Here is a 23,384-nt window from a genome sequence, read left to right on the forward strand (position 1 = left end):
GGGTTTTGATTATATTATTTAATGAAACTGACTGCATTTGTAGTCTTTATAGGGGGTGTCTGTGATTTGGGGTATTGTGGTCAGTTTCCATTTTGCATACATTGTAATTATGTAGACATATTGTACTTTTATCTGCAGCCCTGAGGAAGTTTGTTTGAACTAGATGCAAAGGCATAAGGATGGCAGACTCACCAATAGATCCTATAGTTGCAAACATCTTCAAAACCATACTTGCAGAGTCCCTTGCTGCAATACAAGAAAGAAAGATCATAAACTACTCACGCTCATCAATTGGGCAGTTCCTGGGTGACGTGAAGAAATCCTTCATTAAATCAATTCTTTAAAGACGATGAATTTGCTAATTCTGACCCAGCAAACTAGAGACCAATCTAAAATTGTGCCTTTCCAATTAAACTTATTAGAAAGGCAGCTTCCTGATAGATCCTATTTTTTTTTTATCAAAGAACACAGTCTAATCTGTGATAGAAAGGTTTCAGACTTGCAAGAAGTTCAAAATTAGCAAAAACCTCTGTCTGAATTGACCTCAGAGAACTCAGTAGACACTGATGGTGTTGCTGCTCCACTACTGCTCAGTCTCAAACAGTCAAACAGTCAAACACCAACTGTTAGCCCAAAGACTATAAGACACAGTGCTGAATTGTTTAAATTGTTACCACAAGAACAGTTCCTAAGTCATCTCACTACCTCCATTTAACTTCACATCCTACACCTATTAAGTAGATTGCCATTAGAACTCAACGATCACACCCCATATTTTTAAAGCCACCTAGCCTCCCTTTCTAGCCTTGTGAACTCTAGCACCCTCACATGCTACAACTGCGTTCTTGATACTCATCATCTTAAAACTAGAAAGAAATATGAAGTCTCGACATCTGGACGCAACAAATGACTAATGTCCATGGAACAATGGATGTTAGAGAGTCATCTCAAACTTCACTTCTCAAAAACGGACATTCTCACCTGTGGAGACTGAAAAACTAATAACCCTGTATGATCGTGAATGCAACCAAAGCATCAACCCCTGGTCAACGATCGTCCCACTTTTAGTAGACACTTGAAGGAATCTCTCCTAGTTCCCATTTGAGGTGGTGCATCAGGTGGTTAAGCTGATTACTCCTGTGGCACTGTAAGGACGTTTACATTTGCAAAAATAACAGTTGATGGACAGAATGCAGAACAATGTCATACATTCACCCCAGTACAGAGATCTGGGCCTAAATCCATCGTTTTTTGCACTCCTCACCACCCCAGTTCAGAGATGCCCATATGCAAATCAGCCTTGACCCTGTGCCTCATGGGAACAGTCCAGCCCGAACTGCCAAGCCATGTCTTTCCTGGACCGGAATCAAGCATCCTAGGACCGGTTTCTGGCTATCAGCCGTCTTCAGCCAGGATAGCTTGACTCCAGTGGTGTGGAGAGCATGGGACTCACGTCTGAGCATACCCATCCCACTCGGGGTGACAAATGCAAAAATAAGGACGTTTACATTTCTCTTATTACATAAATTGATTTTAAACTGAAGGGTTTTGTCCCTGTCAATGTAGTATGAATATCTAGATCAGCAGCATAGTGCATTTGGCAATTAAGGGCAAGTAGGTAGGCCATAAGATTCAACAAACTTGGAATTTCTCTACAGTGCCTTTCTTTGATTAAAAGCTTCGTGGAGGGATTTAGGTAAGCCCTATTTGGCCAGTCTGAATTGGAATTGTTAAATGTTAGAGTGCAATTTTTACGTTTATAGAGAGCAATTTGAGTGTTGGTAAAATGGGAGAGCACCCAGCCAATTGAGTGGCAGGCGCATACTAGAGTATGCACCAAAGGTATGGGCCAATTGAGTTGCAACTTTTGGGCATCTCTATCAGTAGGAGGCCTAAGGCGATGCACTATGATTTGGAAACGAGTTTTTAAAGGGTCTCGGATAGATTGAGACCGAGACCCAGAGACTACTTCGGGTAGGGCTGTTTCCTGGTGGAGCCAGAAAAGCCAGTAGCGTCAACAATTACTACCACTGTTTTGTGGCTGACAACTTCGTGGAATGATTTAAATGCCTAAATTACGCCCACATCGATTGTATTAAAATTAATTTTGATAGCAAAGACAGAAGTGGCATATGTTACATGCAATATGTCTGCTGCATCTGCATTGTTCCGGCATTAAAACGTGTGTATTTATTTATTTATTTTACTTTTCTAAATATCCTAACTCTGCAGATAGGCTTCAGACAAATGATTTAAAGAGTCAACATATTTTGCAGCTAACCACCTGGGATAAAGGCAAAGAGGTTCAAAAGCCACCCGCTGCTCTCCACTGCATCACAATTGCCTTTTTAAATTGCGACATGCCTCAGAGAGAGCTTTGTTGGCAAGAGTTTGGGGCACGGTGTATGGCCAGGCACACAACTCACACGACTGTTTATCTCTAGGTAACTGTGATCTCCTTTAGCATTACTATGCTATGCAGTTCTGTGCTTACATTACGCATGCGAGTAAGTGCACGATGAATTGCACGACTGCACATATCTAACCACCTGCACACGCCTCGATCCGACTTTTTGTCTTTGGATCTAAATAATTCAAGTGACATTTCCCAAATGACGCTAGACTTTCTTGCATTACTGAAATCAATGCACATTTGGAAAACGAAGAAACGATGCTCTGACCTCTGTCCCCGGAGGAAATGGAAACCATAAATGCCATTTTTTGACGAACATACTTACATGAGAGTCGAAAGCATGAAGCATCTCTAGCTCACTAAAGTCTTACAGCCAGATTCATGAAAGCAAAATCGGCTCGCAAAGGGCCTGATTCTGAGAATCTGCAGCCTGATTCATCAAGCAAAATTGCGCCCGCAATCGCTGCGAAAATGCAATTGCGGGCGCAAAGTCGAAAATCGGCATTCATCATTAAATCGCAAACACATAATAGCGAATTCGCAATAATAATCGCACAATCCCGCTAGCGAATCGGAAAATGCGACTATCCACGGATTATGCGAAAAATATAGCGATTTCGCTAAACAATCGCAATCGGTATTCATGAACTACCGCAAATAGAGAAAAATACAAATTTCGCTGTTTGCGCGGCGCTATTTAAGGACAACTCAAAGCAGGTGGTAACCATAAAAGCCATGGGAAATTTTTTTTCAAAAAACTGTTGGCCAATCATTAACCGGTTCAGGGTTGACCAATCACACATAAGGACATTCAGCAGCTGCATTCGGAGTTCCACAATGCCGGGAATGTACATGGTCGTGAGGCGCCGAAGGCTACAGCGAGCAGCACGGAGGAGACGCCAGATCCAGGAGAGGATATTCCGCCAGCGGGTGACCTTGCTGGGGCAGACAAGAGAGCAGATATATGCTAAATACAGGCTAAATGGGGAAATGATCATCCAGCTCATACAAGACCTTGACCCCCTGATGCAGCACCCAACAAGGCGTACCAATGCGGTGCCTACACATGTGCAGGTATTGTGTAGCCTGCGCCTCCTGGCCTCTGGGAGCTTCCAGGGGATAGTAGCGGCTGCTGGGGGGATATCCCAGCCCACCATGTCACGCTGCCTCAAGACTTTTGTTGACGCAATGCTGACCCAGCTACACCGATACATACACTTTCCCACCAGCCAACAGGAATTGCACCAGACCAAGCTACAATTCTACAATGTAGCACATTTTCCGCATGTACTGGGATGCATAGACTGTACACACGTCGCCATCTGCCCACCAGCTGCCACGGAGTATATGTTCCGCAATCGGAAAAACTACCACTCCCTCAACATACAGATGGTCTGCAATGCCAAGACTTACATCACAGACATTGTGGCCCAGTACCCAGGGAGTACCCACGACTCCTATATATTCCGGCACAGCGGCCTCCACACACGACTGGCCAGGGGAGACTTTGGGGAAGGACACCTACTTGGTAAGTACACTTTGTCGACAAAGTCACATTGCTATGAAGTAGCAGCGCAGCACAGGCACTCACCCTCTGTTCCTCTCATTCAGGTGACAGTGGCTACGCCCTCCGTGATTACCTCCTCACCCCATACCTCAACCCTGCTACACCCCAGCAACGCCGCTACAATGTTGCGCACATTCGGACACGGAACTGCATAGAAAGGACATTTGGGTTGCTCAAAAGCAGGTTCCGCATACTGCACAAGACAGGTGGGGCCATGTATTACAGTCCTGCAATGTGCTGCCGCATTGTGGCTGTCTGCGCAATACTGCATAACATTGCAACCAAGCGCAGGATCCCAGTCGACATATCTGGCAGTGAATCTGAAGGGGACGACCAGCCACCTGCTCATGCACGCCTTGCACACGGGGAGAATCCTGCTGAAGGCCACAGACGTCGCAACCACATCACCCTGAACAATTTCTGATGCACCCTCCACCCTCACCCCACAAATCACAAATGCATGCAGAAATCAATAATGACACTACGCCAATGTGTGCTGTGAAAATAATTTTTTTGTTTCATTCACAATAATGGTATAACTATTTATGTAGACTTTGCTTACAGTATTTCAGCATACTGCTGTGCGAAAGAACAGGGCAGGCTTATACTCAGCCTGTGCCACTTTGAGTCATAGAAAGTCATGTGCGCCTCCTGCGCGTACCACCCAAACGCCTCTGCGGCTCATCTTCATCCATGCCACGTGCAGCTGCTGTGGGCCTGGTGCTGCGCCTGAGTGTCCCTACGTGTGAGTCAGAGTGGCTGCTCATACTAAATGTCCCCTCACTGCCATCATCACCCCCAACAGTGGCAGGTAGAGCAGGGCGGTTTAGTGCTGTCACGGCACTGGTCAGGTGCTCAAGGACCCTGGCCACATCCTCGCAGCACTGGATGAGCTGCACCTGCTGCGCAAGGGACCGCCGCGACAACTGGGATGTGGCATTGCTAATTATATAATTGGACCTGGTGTAGGCGGTCAGCCTGGTCAATAGCTGCCGGTGGCGGTGTCGTGTATTTCTATAGGTTCTGAATCGATCCCCCTATTCCTGACCCTATTCTGGTTAAACTTACTAGCTAGTTAACTAACAGTCAGCCCATGAGGCAAGAAAACCCCCATGATGCAGATACCGTTATCTGACGCAGTCACACTACGGCACAGGAACGTGTTATCTGATTAGGTCATAACGCTTGAGATCTAATTAGACAAGCGACATTCCTCCAGCCCCTGATAAGGCATACGACGTTCTCATAACAAATCAAACCTATGACAACCTGGATAATCCGTGCGGCCATTGTTTTGATTTCACAGAGAACTTTAGTAAAGAATGTGCTAACGAGCAAGTCGTATGACATCTTTATTGACGTACCTATGTCCATCCTTACGTCAATCCCGGCACCTTTAAGGTATAAATATTGCCGACCTTGCCCTATGCAAACACACGCGTGGTGACAAGACGGAGCAGCCATACTTGCCGAAGCCGAGAGCAGAAGCAGACCCCGCAGGCAGCAGCCCCGCCTCCCTGACGCGCTGAGAGACGCGCTGCTATCTCAAGCCGAGAGACCCAGCACCGGCGCTTCTGGGCAGCCCTCGCAGGCAGCCTGGAATATCGAGAGCAGAGAAAGAGATACCATTCCTCATTCATCCTAAATTCCAGGTACAGAACTGAATAACCCCTCCTAGAGAATTCTTTAGTTATCCACTTGGCAAAAACAAACTTAACTTAAACTGTAACTTTCTATTCCCGCCCACGTATTAGACTTAGGTCAGGTACACGGGGTAGGCGTATTTAGAAACACCAGTTGAGTACGTTTAGTCAAATGTATATGTGTATGTAAATATATTTTAATCATTTTAAACATCATATGGCTCAGAAACCATATCAATGTTTTTACAGTATTATTTTATACTATTGCTTCTAATGTATGCACTTTACTTAACTATAAGTATTGCAATAATATCGATCCATTTCTCTTGTACGAGAAAAGAGACTGATCAATAAATAACATCTTTTATTGAACACGCCCGTCTCCTCCTTTTCTCTACACTCTGATGAGACTAAGAATGCACGTACTGACTGAGTAAAATAATTGCCTTGTGCTCACACGACTCATGAGATTGACTCTTGATTAGGGGAGAGCAAAGTTGTCATGTTCTATGGTTGTCAGAAACTAAATCCCTTCTTGTCTAATCAGGGGAGTTAATTCCTTCCTTGAACATTCGAGAAAGTTTCTAGCGAACTCTGAGCTTAGCTGGCAAACCCAAAAATTAAGTCTAGTATCGACAGTAGTAGACCTAGTTAACGTCTGGTCTAGGCCTTTACTGCTGTAGGTACTATTCCAATGCGCAGAGCCTATTGGGAAAATAGGAGCTACACTACATGGCGCCCAACGCGTTTGGAAAGGGCGATAAAACTAACGTAAGACATTTAGAGTAACTCAGTCGTGCTTTCTCACTCAGACCCCTTTTCCCAAATACTCCAAAGACGTCTGGAGTGGGTGAAAGGTTATAATATCCTCCAAAACCTCGCAGGAGGGAACTCCTATGTATGGTTCTTGGTCTAAGTCAACGTTGAAGGATAAACAGTGTTCCAAAATATTGTGCATCTAATCTCTGTTTCCATAAAGAAACCTGATCTGCAAATAAACATAATACCATCCTGTCAGCAAAATGGACAGCGATGAAGAACGAGAGGTTACTAGATTAGCTACTGAAATAGCAGATGCTGATGCTACCATGCAAGCAGCAGACGCGGATATAATACTCATTCCGGTCGCCAAAAGAAGATCTATAACCTTAAAACTTATAGAAAATGGACTGACACCTAGAGGTGGCACAGTCATATTCGTAATCGAGGCACACGAATATCGGCAGACAGAGGTATACTATACATGGATACATTTTCCAGCAGCTAATACTATAACAAAGTACTTCCACTATTACAAAGTAGAGGAACCTCCTAATGAGTACACTCCTTTCGAGGAGGTGGAAGTACCACTCAAATTCCAAGAGCATTTGCTCTTATTTGATGGCGCCCTAAAACATAATAATCACATTACAAGGCTCGGTCCTTTAGGAAGACCAGGAGCAACGTGGCCGGTCTTAGCCGGATACACACCATATCCAGACATCGAAAGAATGCCTGCAGCAGAGCTGCTAATACAGCTAAAACAACTACTAAAAATTCACAGACAATTAGTTCAGTATGTAATGCGGACTTCAACAATACAGCCAGCGATTAAACTTCCACAGCTGACCCCTCACCAGGGGAACACAAATAAAATTACACCACAGAACATCCAATCCTGCCTAGGTAAAGTTCCAGCTAAACGGGAACAAATACCATTCTGGTTGGCACAGAAAATTACCCAAATAGAGGCGGTGTTTCCTGACACCACCCCATTAGAAAAACACAGGATTCTGACTATATGTCTCCCAATGGGAATCGCACCACACATTGAGGACTGTGACACTTGGGGTACAGTCTTTGCTTCCATCTACACAAAAACGCACGGTGTTCCATCCATTTCGGTAATACCAGATGTGCTAAAACAAATTCAAGATGAATACGGTCCAGAACCTGCTTTAACTCTTGGTATGAAATTACTAAAAGACTTCAAGCAGGTATCGGCTATATTACTAGCCAACATAAAGGGTGAAGCGGCAAACGTGGCGATCCGCCAGAGGTTAAAAGAGACAGATATAGCAGACCAACCAGCTGAAATTGCCAGAATCATAGAAAAATCCTATGAAGAACTAGGCAGAGATAGTCTAGGTGGAATACCAGTAAAACCGCAACTGACTACAAGTCCAGAAAAAATGTTTTTTAATAATAATAATAATTCACCAAAAAAGAACTGGGATGGGAACAAACAATCCAATCCTAAAGAAAAGAAATTCCAGTCCAGAGGAAGGTCTCCTAGGCGAAGAGAGAAATCTCCAAACCCGAGACAAAGGTCACCTCAGAGTGAACCCTCTGGGAATAGATATAACCTTAGAAATAGGGATAATATTAAAAAACCTGATAGATATCAAGACATTGATACACGTCCCTCTCAATCTTTTCAGAATTCCTCGCAGAAATCGGAAAGAAGAGGACGATCAGAAGAGCACGCCAAGTCCAAAGACAAGGAACCTGCTCAACTGAAAAAGAAATCACAATTTCCAAAAAAGAAGGTAGCCAGTATCAAGGTAGTTAACAATGCCGAGAATACTGAGGACACAACTGAAAAACGGAGAGTGGGCTCAGACAATGCTAGACAGCGCAGCAGAGGTGAGCATAGCTCGCAAAGTCCTTATGAATCATCTGGAGACAGTGGACACGAATGAATACCTTCAAGTGGAAACTGCAGATACCAGAGTTAGCAAGCCCCACAAAATATACGAGATAACATTACGTATAGAGGGAGATAAGTCTAGGAAAATTAGGGGACTATTTTGGGATAACCTCTCCAAAGGCTATGACATCCTTCTAGCTGAAAAAGACTGGCCACCAGAGTTTGTCAGGGAGTGCCCTCATGGCGAAGAAGTAATTATGCCTGCCTTCTCGAATCAAATCCCGATTCATAAAAAATACACACTTGCTAGAAAGTGGGCAGTGGCCTTAGCACCTGCTTTATACAAAAATCATGTAGGATGGGATGAGGATTCTCCTCCTCACAAAATCCAGTTAAAATCACAACCAATTGCACAAAGGCAGTACCCAATTAAGCAAGAAGCTAAAAAACAAGTAAATGAAATACTAGACCAGCTAGAATACCAGGGGGTGATTGAAACTTGCACCTCACAAATGAACAATCCTTTGTTTCCGGTCTCCAAACCAGACAATTCATACCGTCTAGTTTTGGATTACCGACACCTTAACACATGTTGCAAAACTTTTGCAGTGCAAAACTCACACAGTGCTGCACTAATGAATAACATAGTGCGCAAAAAATACAAAACTACCTTGGACATCTCCAACGGATTCTTTTGTCAAAACATAGCACCAGAGAGCAGATATTTAACAGCTTTCTCAGTAAATGGCACTCAAAAACAATTCTGTCGGTTAGCCCAGGGGTACAAGAATAGCCCGGGGGTATTCTCAGCGAGAGTAACAGAATTACTACAACAATATGATGATGAAGCATTATCTTATGTCGATGACATTTACTTAACAGATGATGACTTGGAGACTCACTTGAAAAGAGTGAACACCATAATACTTGGGTTCGCTGCAGAGGGTTACAAATTCAACTTCAAAAAGTCCAGAATTGCCCATCTGACGGTCCTATTCTTAGGATATGAGTTATCAAGTGAAGGCAAAAGCCTGGCAGACAATTTCCTAGAGAAATGTGCCGTAATCCAAGCTCCTAAAACACTAAAAAACCTACAGTCAATTCTAGGCTTCCTAAATTTCGGAAGAACTTACATTGCAAATTACGCAGAAAGGGTCAAACCCCTTTATGATCTAATTAAACCAGACTTTAAAAGATCCAGTTGGACTCAAGCACACACAAAAATTTTTAGATCCTTACAAACAGACATGCTAATTAAAACAAAATTAGAAACCCGTGATAATACACGCAACCTTGTGATCCGAGTCATCCCAGGGAGATGCGGATTCACATACCTGACCTCTAATGAGGGAGAAAAGGTACCAATTGCATTCAAATCACACTTGTACACTAAGGCTGAAATGAAATTTAGCCCAACGGAAAAAATTCTTACAGCAACACAGACAGCTATAGCAAAAGAACGAGCCCTGGCACAAGGTAAACGAATAATAATCGTGACACCAATACCAGCCTTAGAGGCGGTAACAAAGGCAAGCATTCCAAATGCGAAAGCACTCCATCCGAGATGGATACAATGGGCTAACTCTCTTGCTGCAACAGACGTGGTGTACGAATTTGATCCTTACTTAAAAACACAAGAATTTCTACAATATGAATTCGAATGTCCTCTGCCAACCGAAATTCTGCCTCTAGACCAATACGGCTGTATAATATATACAGACGGATCAGCACAACCCGCAGTAGGGGGTAAACAAGCTTACAGTGCTGCGTGCGCGATTGTTAAAGGTCGTTGGCACGAAGGGAAATTTAAACCAACCCTGACTAAAACACAATCCCTAGGAGATTGTACAGCTCAGCGAGCTGAACTACTAGCATTCAAGATGGCGCTTGAAAATACGGATCGAGAATTCCCCACACTCATAGTGTGCAATTCATATTACTGCGTTCAATCTTACAATGAATACTTGCAGATCTGGCTTCAAAATGGTTTCAAGGATGCGAAAGGTGGCACAATCAAGCACAAAATGCTCTGGGAACAAGTAGCTCTTTTACAAAAAGAACTACCAAAGACTCACGTGATACATACACTGAGTCATCAACGTGATGGCGTTCACGTTGCAGGGAATTCATTGGCTGATGAGGCCGCGAAGGCAGCTGTACAAACGGCTTCCGTAGCTGCCGTCACCCGGTCAAAAACAAAAATAGACAGTGAAATATTACAAGCTGTCAGCGCTTCAGAAAAGGATTCGATAGAACCACTCCCTAAAGGCTTTCCAGTAAAATACTCATACATAACTGATGCAAACAATGTTCCTTTTGCTCAAATCCCTGGAGTGGGGGATAGGGCAATTCCAAACATGGAACATAGGTTAGGACTAATAATAGCGGCACACGAAGGGCTTGCTTCTACCCATGCTGGCGTCTCAGCCACAGTATCATTATTAAAACAGCGATACTGGTGGCCACAAATGAGGAGACAAACAAGGAACTATGTTCTAGCATGTGAAATATGTCAAAAAATGAAAGTATCAACTGTGAGACGTCCGGCACAGACGCCCCTTCTAATCTCGGATAAACCATTAGCCTGTGTTTATCTAGACCACTGCGGTCCCTTACAAAGGGATGGTAACTATAAATATATCTTGGTCGCAGTGGACTCATGCACGAGATTCATATGGATGTGGCCCCAGCGAACGGCTGACGCCAGAACTGTTATAAAAGATTTGCGGGTCTTTATCGGCACATACGCAATTGGCATTCTGCATTCGGACAATGGTCCTGCTTTTAGCTCTCGGGCTTATAAGGAGGCCATGGTCAGCATGGGCGTGCAATTGCGGTACTCTTGTCCATTTCACCCTGAGGGGAACGGAATTGTTGAAAGAAAAAACCGTGACATAAAGCAATCTATAACGGCAAAGGTATTAGGTTCGGGAGCTGGGTGGGTCAAACATCTAATAAGTGTCCAATGTAGTCTAAATAACTTGCCAAGAAATTCTCTGAAGGGATTCAGTCCGTACGAATTATTATTCGGAACTAGGATGTTGATCTCTGACCTTGATAGTCAGACTTCAGTGGTAACAGAAAAAAGCTTTGATGTCAAAGACCGTTTGGCTATTTTGCAGGACTTAAACAAAACAAGAAAAGACCTGAGCAACATACAGTTGAAACAACAGCCAACAACCACTGAAGAATCACCACCTGTCCCAGCAAGACCTGTCTGGATTCCAAAAGTCGGGGATCTAGTCAGGGAGAAGATCGCGGTAAAGAAGGAATTTGGGCCTTCTTACAGAAAAGCAGTTCCTGTCTTGTCTGTCAACGGGACAAGATCAGTTGTACTACCGCCACTTGCTGGAAAAAAGGAGAACCGAGTTGTATCCATCGACCTGGTAAAACCACAACATGTGGCCTATAACAAACAGTAGGCCAAGTGGACTCCCAATAAGTAGCAGAACACCAAGGTTTGCTACCAGTACAGAGGTCCTAACAAAGAGGCTCATCACATTCGAAACGCCTACAGAAGAACAACAAGGACTATGCAACAATGCAATAGAACTTAGACCTCTGAAAACCCAAATAAAGACATTTAGCAGAGACACACCAATCTATACTGAAGTACCAAGTGAAAATGCAAAAAACAAAAATCCTGAACCAATTGGAACAATTGACAGAACTGCATCCGGTTACTTCATCAACTTCGATGATTCCTCTGAAGGCTTCAGCGAACAAAAGACACAGCCATCATCAAAATCCTTTAAAGACAAAGCGAAGGAACTTTTGAAACAACTAAAAGAAACATATCTGATTTCTCCATGGATTGAATTTTGGGTGGGTTTTGGTGCATTTATCCTCATACTTTGGCTCATCATGGTATTTACTTTGGGACGCTTCATTGAGGGAAAATATGCTAAAATGGACACAGCAAGTCAGAACATCAACTTGGTCCTCAAACCACACACATCGTCACACGTCGAGAAACGAGAACTTTCTTCAGAACTTTCTTCAGCCAACTTCACAGCAATTCCAATACCTGGTGGGGTAGCCTGGGACAACACTGACTATGAAATTTATGGTCCGGTCGAGATCCTGAAATATCCACACCAAATTAAGATCTCTTTGGGTGACTTTGCAAAACCAAACTCATTTGCTGATGATTGGGACTTTGAAAGTATAAACAATATGATGTCTGACTTAGTAATGTCTGCTAAATGTACAAAACATGATTATTTGCAAGGTTCTACCAATTATGATAGTATGTATTGCTATAACCACTATGGTAACCATTTCTTGCATAAATCTGCACAACCTAGAAATGTTTTAAATTATAATCAATGGCAACATTGTGCTACACCTCCAAAAGGGAGCTCTAGAACCGTTTATGACAAATATTCATACTTTCAAGGTTTTAACACTAGTAATGCTGAAACATTTTATTATAAATTGTCAAACAAGACAGGGACCAAAACCATGATAACCAACACAAAATTGATTTATTCTGATTCATTCTTTGAAAAAATGAATACTTTTGGATTCGATTATTGGGACAAAAATGTTGATTTGAAAAGTGTTTGGGGCACAAAAGAATGGCAAGTACAGGGTTTAGAAGCTTTGTTTAGAGCCTGCATGATCCCAGAACAAATGATATTTTTAAATGACACTGTTCAACAAACCACCTGTCTTGGCTTAGCCAAAATCAAAGATTTAAATAACCCGTCTATTCCAAAGCCAACAATGTTTAGCAATAACTCTGATACAGATGAAGAAATAGACGTAAACCATATACTTAACCAAAACAGAACACATCCTGATTGGAAACAATGGTTGATCTGGCCCACAGATACAAATCACTGTCAAGATAGATTCCTGAATAAAACACAGGGTTTCAAAATGACCAGGCCAGACCCTAGATATCCCCAAAGACATCACCCAGGGATAATAACAACCTACAGTGTGGGCAAATTATGCCTTCAACGGCGTGCTGCGTTGCGCTGCGATGTATTAGCAGCAGTGCTGGCCTCCATGGCTGCAGTAATGCGGGCCATACCCTCCCCCACACCTGCCATGGCTGCAGTCATGCTGGCCATTCCCTCACCCACACCTTCCATGGCTGCCGTCATGCGGTCCATCCGGTCCCCCACTCCGGCAACATTGCGCCCAATGTTGTACAGCTGTAGCTGTATGGCACCTTGCTGCCGTGCTTGCAGCTGATGGATACGGAGCATGCGCCTTTCCACGCTCACTCTCAGCACCGCCGGTCCATTCCCCCTCCTGCTGCTAGGTGCATTGGTCTGCAGGCGAGGCGTGCCACGCCTGCTCTGCTGGCCTGTCACAGTGGGTTGCCGCTGTGTTGGCGCTGTCGCGGGCCCTGATGTAGAAGCACCAGCTGCTGGTGGTGTCACTGCAGGCGTTGTTGGTGCGGCAGGGGCTGGAGGCACATTGGTGGTGGATCTGGCAGCGGTAGTATTTGTTGGGGCAGAGGCTGGTGGCACATTGGTGGTGGATCTGGCAGCGGTAGTATTTGCTGGGGCAGAGGCTGGTGGCACATTGGTGGTGGATCTGGCAGCGGTAGTATTTGCTGGGGCAGAGGCTGGTGGCACATTGGTGGTGGATCTGGCAGCGGTAGTATTTGCTGGGGCAGAGGCTGGTGGCACCCTGGTGGTGGATCTGGCAGCGGCAGTATTTGCTGGGGCAGAGGCTGGTGGCACCCTGGTGGTGGATCTGGCAGCGGTAGTATTTGCTGGGGCAGAGGCTGGTGGCACATTGGTGGTGGATCTGACTGCGGGAGTAGTTGCTGGGGCAGGGGCTGGTGGCTGTGTATGTGGCGTAACCTCCTCCTCATCCAGTGCCTCCTCATCTATTTGCAGCCTCTCGCTGTCGCTGCTGTCTGCACCACCTGTGAGGGGAAGTAGACGTTCATTAGTTGCATGTATCTGTCACACGTGCAGTTGCTACATGCATGCTGGGTGACATTCCCTGACTGGCTATGGCTTTGCGACTTTGGAACCTGTCTGGCTGCATTGTGGTAAATCTACATTGTGGCCACACTACATGTCCCACGATGCTTCAGGGCATTACCTGATGTGGAACGATGGCATGACTATGGAACAATATGGGAGGCTAATAGGTCATGGACATTCATAGGGGACAGGGTCGCTGTCGCATGCCACTTACCTCGGGTGTCTTGGGTGGTGCGGGATGAGTCCATACGAGTCACTCCGATGACCGCCTCTGTCTCCAGGGTGTTCTCTACCTGGTCCTCCATGGGGGTGTTTGGAGGGACTGTAGGTTCTCCCCCTCCTGTGCCCGATGATTCTCCAAGGCGCTCTGCCACCCTCTCTTTGGCACGACCTCGGAGGTCGTACCAGCGTTTTTTCAGTTCGTCAAGTGACCTGTCGGCCACACCCACGGAGTTCACCGTCGACGCTATACCCTGCCAGATCCTGCATTTTTCCTGTTCTGCCACCCTCCTGGAGTCCTTCCCAAACAGTTTGGAGTGGTTGGCCACCACCCCTTCAATTAAATTCTCCAGCTCCTGCTCGGAGAATTTCAGCTTTCTCTTTCGCCCTGTGGTATTGCTGGGCCCAGGAACTGGCTCCTCAGACATTGCTGCACTGTAGTTGCTCTGTACTTTCCTCACAGATTAGCTGGAACTCTTCCAGTTGCTGACTCGAGGTCTGCCTCACTGTGGTGTATGGGGGTGGGCCCTGGCTGCTTCCTGGTTGTGATGTCATCGCTGTGCTCGACATGCGACTTCCCGTTTTCCCGATCTCGCGCTATTTTAGCTCCCGCAATTGACGATCACGCTATTAGAGAATTCGCAATTTCGACACGGATGTTGCCGGAAATAGCGAATAATATGCGATTTTCGAAAGTCGCAACCGGTATTTGCGGTCGCGTGCGAATCGCTTTCTTTTCTCTAAAATTTTCATGAATACCGTTTTGCGTGTCCCTGATAGCGAATCGCTATGATTCGCTAATAGGGCCACGCAAAACGTCCCGTTGATGAATCAGGCTGCTGGTCTTTTGCGAGCGCTATTTTTGCATTTGGGATTCATCATCCCAAATGCAAAAATCGCACTTTTAGAAATCGCTAAATTACGAATAATTGCATTTAAGGAATCTCATGAACAATTTTAAAATTGCGAATTCACAATCTGGGGCCGCTATTTACCGCAAAGTCTAACTACGTGGTAAATAGTGAAAATTTAGAAAAATGCACTTTAGTGCATTTTTCTAAGTTGTATGTTACACACACACATGTCCTTTGGACATGTGTGTGCGCAACACCAGTGTACATTAGCATTTCAGGGGTGCTACAGGGTGTCCTTTGGACACCCTGGAACCCTTGAAATTGCTTCCTTATTTGCGATTCGCTAATTGCTAATCGCAAATAAGGAATGACTCCCCATTCATTCCTACATAGGAATGAATGGGAAAGCCATTCCTTATTTGCGATTAGCAATTAGCGAATCGCAAATAAGGAAGCAGTAGAAATCGCAAAAAAAATTCGATTTCTACATGAATCCCGTTTTGCGAGTCTTTAATAGCGATTCCTTAAAAATCGCTATTAAGGACTCGCAAAACATGAGCAGGATGAATCTGGGCGTTAATGAGTTAAGAAGCACTAGTCCCAGCTTCAAACATTGTGCACGAAGTTTCCTCGTGTCCTGGAAGGAATCAGAAAGCTGATTGTTCGCATTTTTACAGTGGGCCTTTTTTGCATGGCTTGAAAGTCTATTGAGACTCTGCTGTCTGAGCTGCTGTTCAGATACAATACACCAAACTGGATATTTATCATTTTGAAGTGGAACATCGTATCTTGGGAACATACAGTAAGATCTCTTACTTTCTAAATGACTCATTCAATTCCATCTGGCCTTTGTCAGCAAAAAGAAAACATGCATCTTAATTATGATGGCCCAAGTACACAGAGTTGGGTCTATCTTCATCAACTCAATGTTTAGAGGTGGTTGTTTAGCCACAGGGTTACTTCAGGACATCAAAAAAACGTATGCGCCTCGCATCGGTCATGATATCTCTAGTTTTCAGAAAAACATTCAGTCTTGTCGTCTTTGCCACGCCTTGCAAGGGATTCCAGGGCACAAAATCATTTCCGAGAGATAGACCTCTAGTGCTGGATAAAGGAGAAACTGTATTGCTATTTAGCACTTCGGTTACAATATAGGGAAATGTAGCCTTATGGGGTCATCGGCGTTCCTAGAGGGGCATACAGTTATAGATATACCCTGCCAAATCAGCCAGATAAAGAGCTCGACCCTATAAGCAGCGTTCACAAAGCTAAAAGATAGATTTTTTGATACACATTGATGATGCAACAGTAAAGAGAAGATTTTCAACTACGTCCGGAACTTTGGGGACATATTTGGAGTTAGAATCAATATTGTAGAAGTGGCGCACCTCTGTTTGCTTTGTTTACCTGTTTTACCTAACTTAGGTTGGCAGTCTTTAGGCAGAGGGTGCCTACAGTAAGTTCACACATTGTCAAATGTAAATGTTTTACTTAACCTTTTTGGGAGATAACGGTTGTGAGTGTGGTATCAGTTTGGTCTATTGCCTATTGCTTTTGTCTTACACTAAAAGCCAAAAGTTCTGGCGGATGTTAAAGCGAACAACATTTGTGCATGACTGTTTTTCCATTAAAGCCAGACATATTGTCTTTGCCAGCGCGTGTTTAAGTGATCATTGGTGCAATTTAATGGGGCAAAGTTGCTGGGTGACCAGTATCTTAGCAACCATTTTGAAGGAAGTAAATGCCGATCTGATCAGCAGAATGCCTGAAATCAAAGCCCTTCCAGGAGGTGAGTTGTCTCCCCTTCCCTTGCTTTAAACAACTGAGGCCGTCATGCCCAGCAAATCAAACCAATGACACAGTGCTTTGGTGCCAACAAAGGTTGCAGTTTATTCAACATAACATGTTTATACTTTTGCAAAATCATGGTTATCCTATTCTTAATCTTTCTTGGGAATATACTTCCTTTTCTTTGCAGTCTTTTTTATTGCTGCGTGGATCCAACCTCCTCAAGTTCCCAGGGATGGGAGAGGCCACCTGTCTAGGCCTCTATTTCCCGGGTCAAGGCTTCAACTTGCTACCGATCTGGGACCTGCCTGGACTGCAAGTGCCGTCCCACTTGCCCTGCCCTTTTGTTGGCCCTCCCTGCTCCCCATGGGTCCCTGCCATGTGGCATCCCAAGGACCTTGCTTGAGCATGTACTCTATCTAATATAAAGCTGGGTCCTTCCATTTTGCTCCCTCTGTACCCCTGCCATGAGGCTTTCCAAGGGTCCTGCTGGAGCATCACATCTACTCTTTTTCCTGGTGGTAGGCCGCCTTTGGCTCTCTCAGTGCCCTCCCGTGAGGCATCCCAAGGACACTGTGTGAGCCTTCCCTCTACCTTTAAGTAATTCTCTCTTCTTTCCTGCCTTTCTTGTGTTCCTTCCGCCTCACCTCTACCCTTGTGGCTACGATGCCCGTACCTTCTGGCGAGTGTGTGGGATTCTTTGTTCTAAGTGCACGGAGGGGGTTGGTTTGTGTTTGCTTGGGCCCGTAGGTCCTTATTTTTTCCCCCTCACCTCATCAGTTCTCCCCCCGATTGGGGGGGGGTTTGCGCATGCCCTGGCGCAACCAATCCTGTTCGCCCCCTTTCTAGCGGGCTATTTGGATGTGCAGGTAGGGGCTTCCCGCCTCCGGCCGGCATTTGGCCCCGGCCCCTAATGGGTCCGGCTTCGCTGCCCCCGGCCCAGGTTACAAAATGACTTTCATGAAAAACATATAGAGTCGCAGACTTGCTCCCACTACTGCTTTTTTCACTTTTCCCTTACCTTTCTTTCACAAGGCGCAGCACACAGGTATATATAACCATACGATCATTGCTCCCACACATAGAGGTAATGTTTGTTCATATAAATGATTCCTTCCCACTAAATTACATGCCAATTGTTAGTAAACCTGGGCCTGAGTTTCAGAAAGTATGAGTGAGTGAGCATGAGTGAGATTAAGAGTGAATATGAGTGAGTAGGAGAGAATGAATAAGAATGAGGATAGGACGGTGTGTGAGAGTGACCGTGAGTGGGTGAATGGGAGTGTGAACGAGATTGTGATGTGATGCTTGCAAGTTTGTTATTGACCCTGGGCACAATCATTTTATTCATGCTTAGACATACTACATCCTACATGTGCTTCCATTTACTTGACTGTGTGCCACTTATTATTTTGGTACTTAGTGAAATTGTGTGCCCAAATAATTTTATTTAGTTGTTATGGTAAAGGAATTGTAACTGTATCCATCTCCATTATAGTATTGTTCTTTATCTCCCCTATCGTTTTTAAAGTGTTCCTAAATCAACTATGGAACTTTGCACTGAACTGCGGCTGCTAGATTGTATGAAGCTGTTCTTTTTTTCTAGCTTGAATAATTTGATTTCTTGTCACTTTTCCTTTTTGTACTGCTTGTATTGTGTATATAATTAATTCTTTTTATCTGTTGTGATAATGAATTATATTTGCATTTTACTGTATAATTTTATTGTGGTACTTGTTTTCTTCTTAATTATATTTTTATTAGTATTTCATATTATCTGCAGAATATTGCACTTAACAATTGTTGCTAGTTCGATATGTTATAACTATATATCTCTTCAGACTATATTTTCAGATGGTATTGTGGTTGTCACTTTATCTGTACAAACTTGTACTTTCATGAAATGCTGTTACATTTTTTTTCTTTTTAAAAGTGAGTGACTTATTTCTTATACGAATAATATTTTATGGTACGGGTCTTTATGCACAATGTAAAATGTTTATCTAATCATGTGATCTTCTTGTAACTTTTTAAGAGGACCTTCTTCTGAGTTCCATATCTTAAAAAAGAATTGAATTGAATTGACGCTGGCACATTGAAGATAATTATTTTCTTGCGGAGACACCCAATGCAAAGTACTGGTGATGGCATACTTTAAGCAATTCTTAGCATGACAGACACCCATGACAGCACATTGTCCCTTGCACAGTTAAATCAATTCTTGTCATAAAGGGCACCAATGGTAAAATACTGCAAACAGCACACTAGAGGTAATTTATTACATTTGAGGTACCAGTAAAAATATTTTGACATATTTGCCGAAATTCTTGGCATTTGTTACCAGTGGCAAAATGGTGGTTCTAGCACACTTGAGGTAATTCTTGGCAAAAAGTAGACAACTTGGCATATGGGCCCTGAGATAATGAGGTCATTTTGACATAAAGTTCACCTATGATATAAGGCGGCACTCATGTCACAATGTTGGTCCTGGCACAATGCAGGCAATTTTTTACATATGGGGTACCCATAGCACGTTTTGAAAAACATGGGGTCAACTCCAAACGAAAATCAGGTTTCATTGACTTGGTACACAATGAAAGGATTTGAATATTTAATCAGTGCCCTTTCAGCAGCTTTGGCATTTTAGCAAATTCATGTGAAAATTATGCTTTAAAATTAACTCCATTCTTTTAATTTTTTTCTCAGTGAGGAAGAATTTTCCTATAATAGGTCTGACTTACTTGCTTTGCTTTCTCATTACAATTCAGGCCAAGTATTATTCTCCAGAACTTTCAAAGATCAAGTCAGTACCATAATACATGGGAGATCTAAAATAAACATTTGTCAATATTATACTGTTGTACTAGTCATACATATATTATGGAACTTTAGCAATGTCAATTATTGTGACAATAGGGTCACTTGACATGCCTCCCTAGAAAATATCAGAGTCAATGGTCATATGATGTCAATGGATACACACAAGGGGGGCTAGGAGGAGATTTAAGGACCTGCATGGGCAACCTTCCCACTCCTAATACCTATCACAACAAGATCCCCCGGGTCCAGGGCAGATGTTTGAGGTGCAAGTGGACTTTGCAAACCATGTGCTCGAGGGGGATCCCTTTTAAGGACGGTTCCCTCATACACCAGAGGTGTCATGCTTCATCATAGGGGTGCCTTTTCGAGTTAAGAACCTAGTCTCTGCGCGAACTACAACCCCCTCACCCGGCCATTCTGAAACATATCTCTCATTGCTCTGAGGCAACATCCGGTGAGTGCCTGCTGAGCCAGAGTTTTGGTGGTCGGAGTTAACTATGGGTTATTGAGTAGTGGTAGGTGTGGGGAGTAAAGGCCTTCGGCCTTCAGTTATCTGCAGAGCCTTTCCCAAGCCCAGCATGTGGTTTGCAATGTATGGATTTCCGTTGGTGTCCTCACTAGGCCAAGCGGAGGCATCTGCTGGGTGTGGTGGTGTGTGTTTGGTTTCCGGAAGGTGAAGTCGATGCAACAGTGGTCGGTCCAGTGGAGTTTGGTGGTGCAGTTGAAGAAGACGTGGGAGCTTGCTGAGAAGATAGGGTCAAGCGCGTGGCCGGCAAAGTGGGTGGGTGTTGTGACGAGTTGTCTGAGTCCGAGGTTGGGGAGGTTATCATTCAGGGTGGAAGAGTTGGCATCGTTGCTGTTCTCGAGGTGGAAGTTCAGGTCCCCGAGGAGGATGTAGTCCATGGAGGCGAGGACGTGTGTGCTGATGAAGTCGGCGATGGAGTCGCTGAACTGCGGTCGGGGTCCTGGGGGTCTGTAGACGAGGGTACCTCTGAGGGTGGTGTTGGGGTCGGTTTGAATCTGGAAGTGCAGGTATTCGGCGGTGCTGAGGGTGTCGTCGCTGTATGTCTAGATTTTCAGAGTGTTCCTGTGGACAATGGCAATTCCTCCTCCTACTCTGTTGGTGCGGTCCTTGCGGGTAATCTTGTAGCCTTCTGGGATGGCTACGGCGATGTCGGGTGCCGAGGAGGGGTTCAGCCAAGTCTCCACCAGGAAGGCGACGTCTGGGGCGTTGGTGTCGAGTAGGTCCCAGAGTTCGATGGCGTGTTTGCGGGCAGAGCGGGTGTTGAGCTGGATGCATCTGAGGAAGTTCAGTTCTTCGGTAGGTGGCTTGGTGGGCCGGCTGCTGGTGAAGCTGCAGTTCTGGCAGGAGAAGGGTCCTTGGGTGCGCTTCGGGCAGCCAGGCAGCAGGTGCGTGATCTTCCGGCGTTGAGTGAGTGGAGGGTGCTGGAGTTGTAGCCGAGTCGGGTTTCGTGGTGTTTGCGAGGGCCAGGTGTTCTGGCGCTGGGCGAGGTACAGGCGCGGACAGGCTTGCCTTAGGTGCCCCTTCGGTGCGCCAAGGGCATGCCCGTTGCACGGCCGCTTCGCAGCCTCCATATGAGGGGATGTGAGAGGGAGGAGCAGATGGGAGGCGGGAGCGGGGTGGCGAATGGGAAAGCAGGAGGTGGGGCTGCAGCGGCGGGGAAAACGAAGAGGGGGAGCGGGCGGGGGTTACAGGATTAAAAAATTAGGGGAACAAAGGATAACAGTGCTGGTGACAAATCAGGAACACGGGCAAGACCACAAGAATTAACATAGTCCTACCAGTTGGTAGAGCAGCGCAGAGAAATCAAGAACACAGGCAAGACAACACAATTTACACAGTCCTAACAATAGGCAGAGCAGAATGCAGAATGCAGGCAGTAACGCGTGGGGCATGAACTAAATGCGAGCGGCAGAAGCAGAAGGCTGAGTGCACACAGGTGGGGCTGTGTGGCAGTGAGGGGAGCGACCTGCCTGGTGACAAGGTCAAGGGTCGCTCTCTTTACCGCTGCGCGGCCTCCATATGAGGGGATGTGGGAGGGAGGAGGAGCTGGAAGGCGGGAGCGGGGTGGTGAATGGGAAAGCAGGGGGGTGGGGCCACAGGGGATGCAGCGGCGGGGAAAATGAAGGGGTGAGCGGGCGCGGGCTACAGAAGGCAAAAATTAGGAGCTCAAAGGATAACAGTGCTGGTGACAAATCAGGAACACGGGCAAGACCACAAGAATTAACACAGTCCTAACAGTTGGTAGAGCAGAGCAGAGAAATCAAGAACACGGGCAAGACAATACAATTAACACAGTCCTAACAATAGGCAGAGAAGAATGCAGAATGCAGGCAGTAACTCGTGGGGCATGAACCAAATGCGAGCGGCAGCAGCGAGCTCAGGGCACCCAGGTGGGGCTGTGTGGCAGGGAGGGGATCAACCTGCCTGGTGACAGGGTCAAGGGTCGAGCCTATCCCCTCCCCTGTTGCTCAGCCACCACAATGAACTTGGGGAGCACCTCAGGAGTGTGTTTGTGCCTGCTCCCCTAGAGGTCCTTGTAGGCATTTTTGGCTAAAGTTCCCTAAACGTTTTACTTTCCCCCTGGACTGTTTTCCTGACTTACAGTAGCCAATTTAGATGCTTGGAGTAAAATGTTTATGCTCAGTGTCAAAGTGCAGGAGTTCCCTGTTTAAAATATAATGGTGATTGGTTGGCCACGATTGATATGTTTGCCTTACTAGTAAAGTCCCTAGTGATGGGCACTGTGTGTGCAAGGGCTAGTAATGCAAGGGCACGCAGTGAAGGGATCTCAGGCCTTCAGTGTAGGGCCTGCAAGCAAAATGATAAGTTAGCATGTTGTCCTGACAAGTGCAACCACTTGTCAGGCCTGACTTTCCCTTTTACATACACATTGGGCACCCCTGTGGTAAATCCCAGGTAACCCCTGGGCAGGATGCAGTGTAGGTAAAAGGCAAAACATATACTGAAGTGTGTGCTATGTACTGACAGTGAAAAACTCTCCATTTTGTTTTTCTCTACTGGAAGGCCATTCTTCCCATAGGGCAGAACGGGGGAGGCTGGGTGTTGCTCTTGTTCGCCTAGTTTCCTGTCAGCTGATAATGGAGATGTGAAGTTTAGTATGTATGAACTCACAGAGTTATAAGACATCTTTCTGTGAAGATGGTTTTGTCACTTTGTGTTCATAAACCACTCTTTTAGAAAGTGACTGGGTTTTGAGCGCTGAGCATTTCTGTGTGTCTCTGAAATGTGGATTGTCTATCTGGAACTGAAAGGTGAGAGGAGCTGGAAGAAGTCTTGACCCAGGGAGGGGTTGAGATGGCACCAGGCTGCCCTGCATCTGGAGAGTAGTGGAAGGAGAAGCCCGGGAGGTGAAAAGGCCTGGGCTGGTGCTATAAACCAATTCACCCATCTCCTGCTGAGTGAGTAAGGATCCAGACCCCCAGTATCAAAGGGAGAGAGGCGACAGTGGGAG

Source organism: Lissotriton helveticus, chromosome 6 (assembly GCF_964261635.1).
Source record: "Lissotriton helveticus chromosome 6, aLisHel1.1, whole genome shotgun sequence".
Taxonomy (NCBI): Eukaryota; Metazoa; Chordata; class Amphibia; order Caudata; family Salamandridae; genus Lissotriton; species Lissotriton helveticus.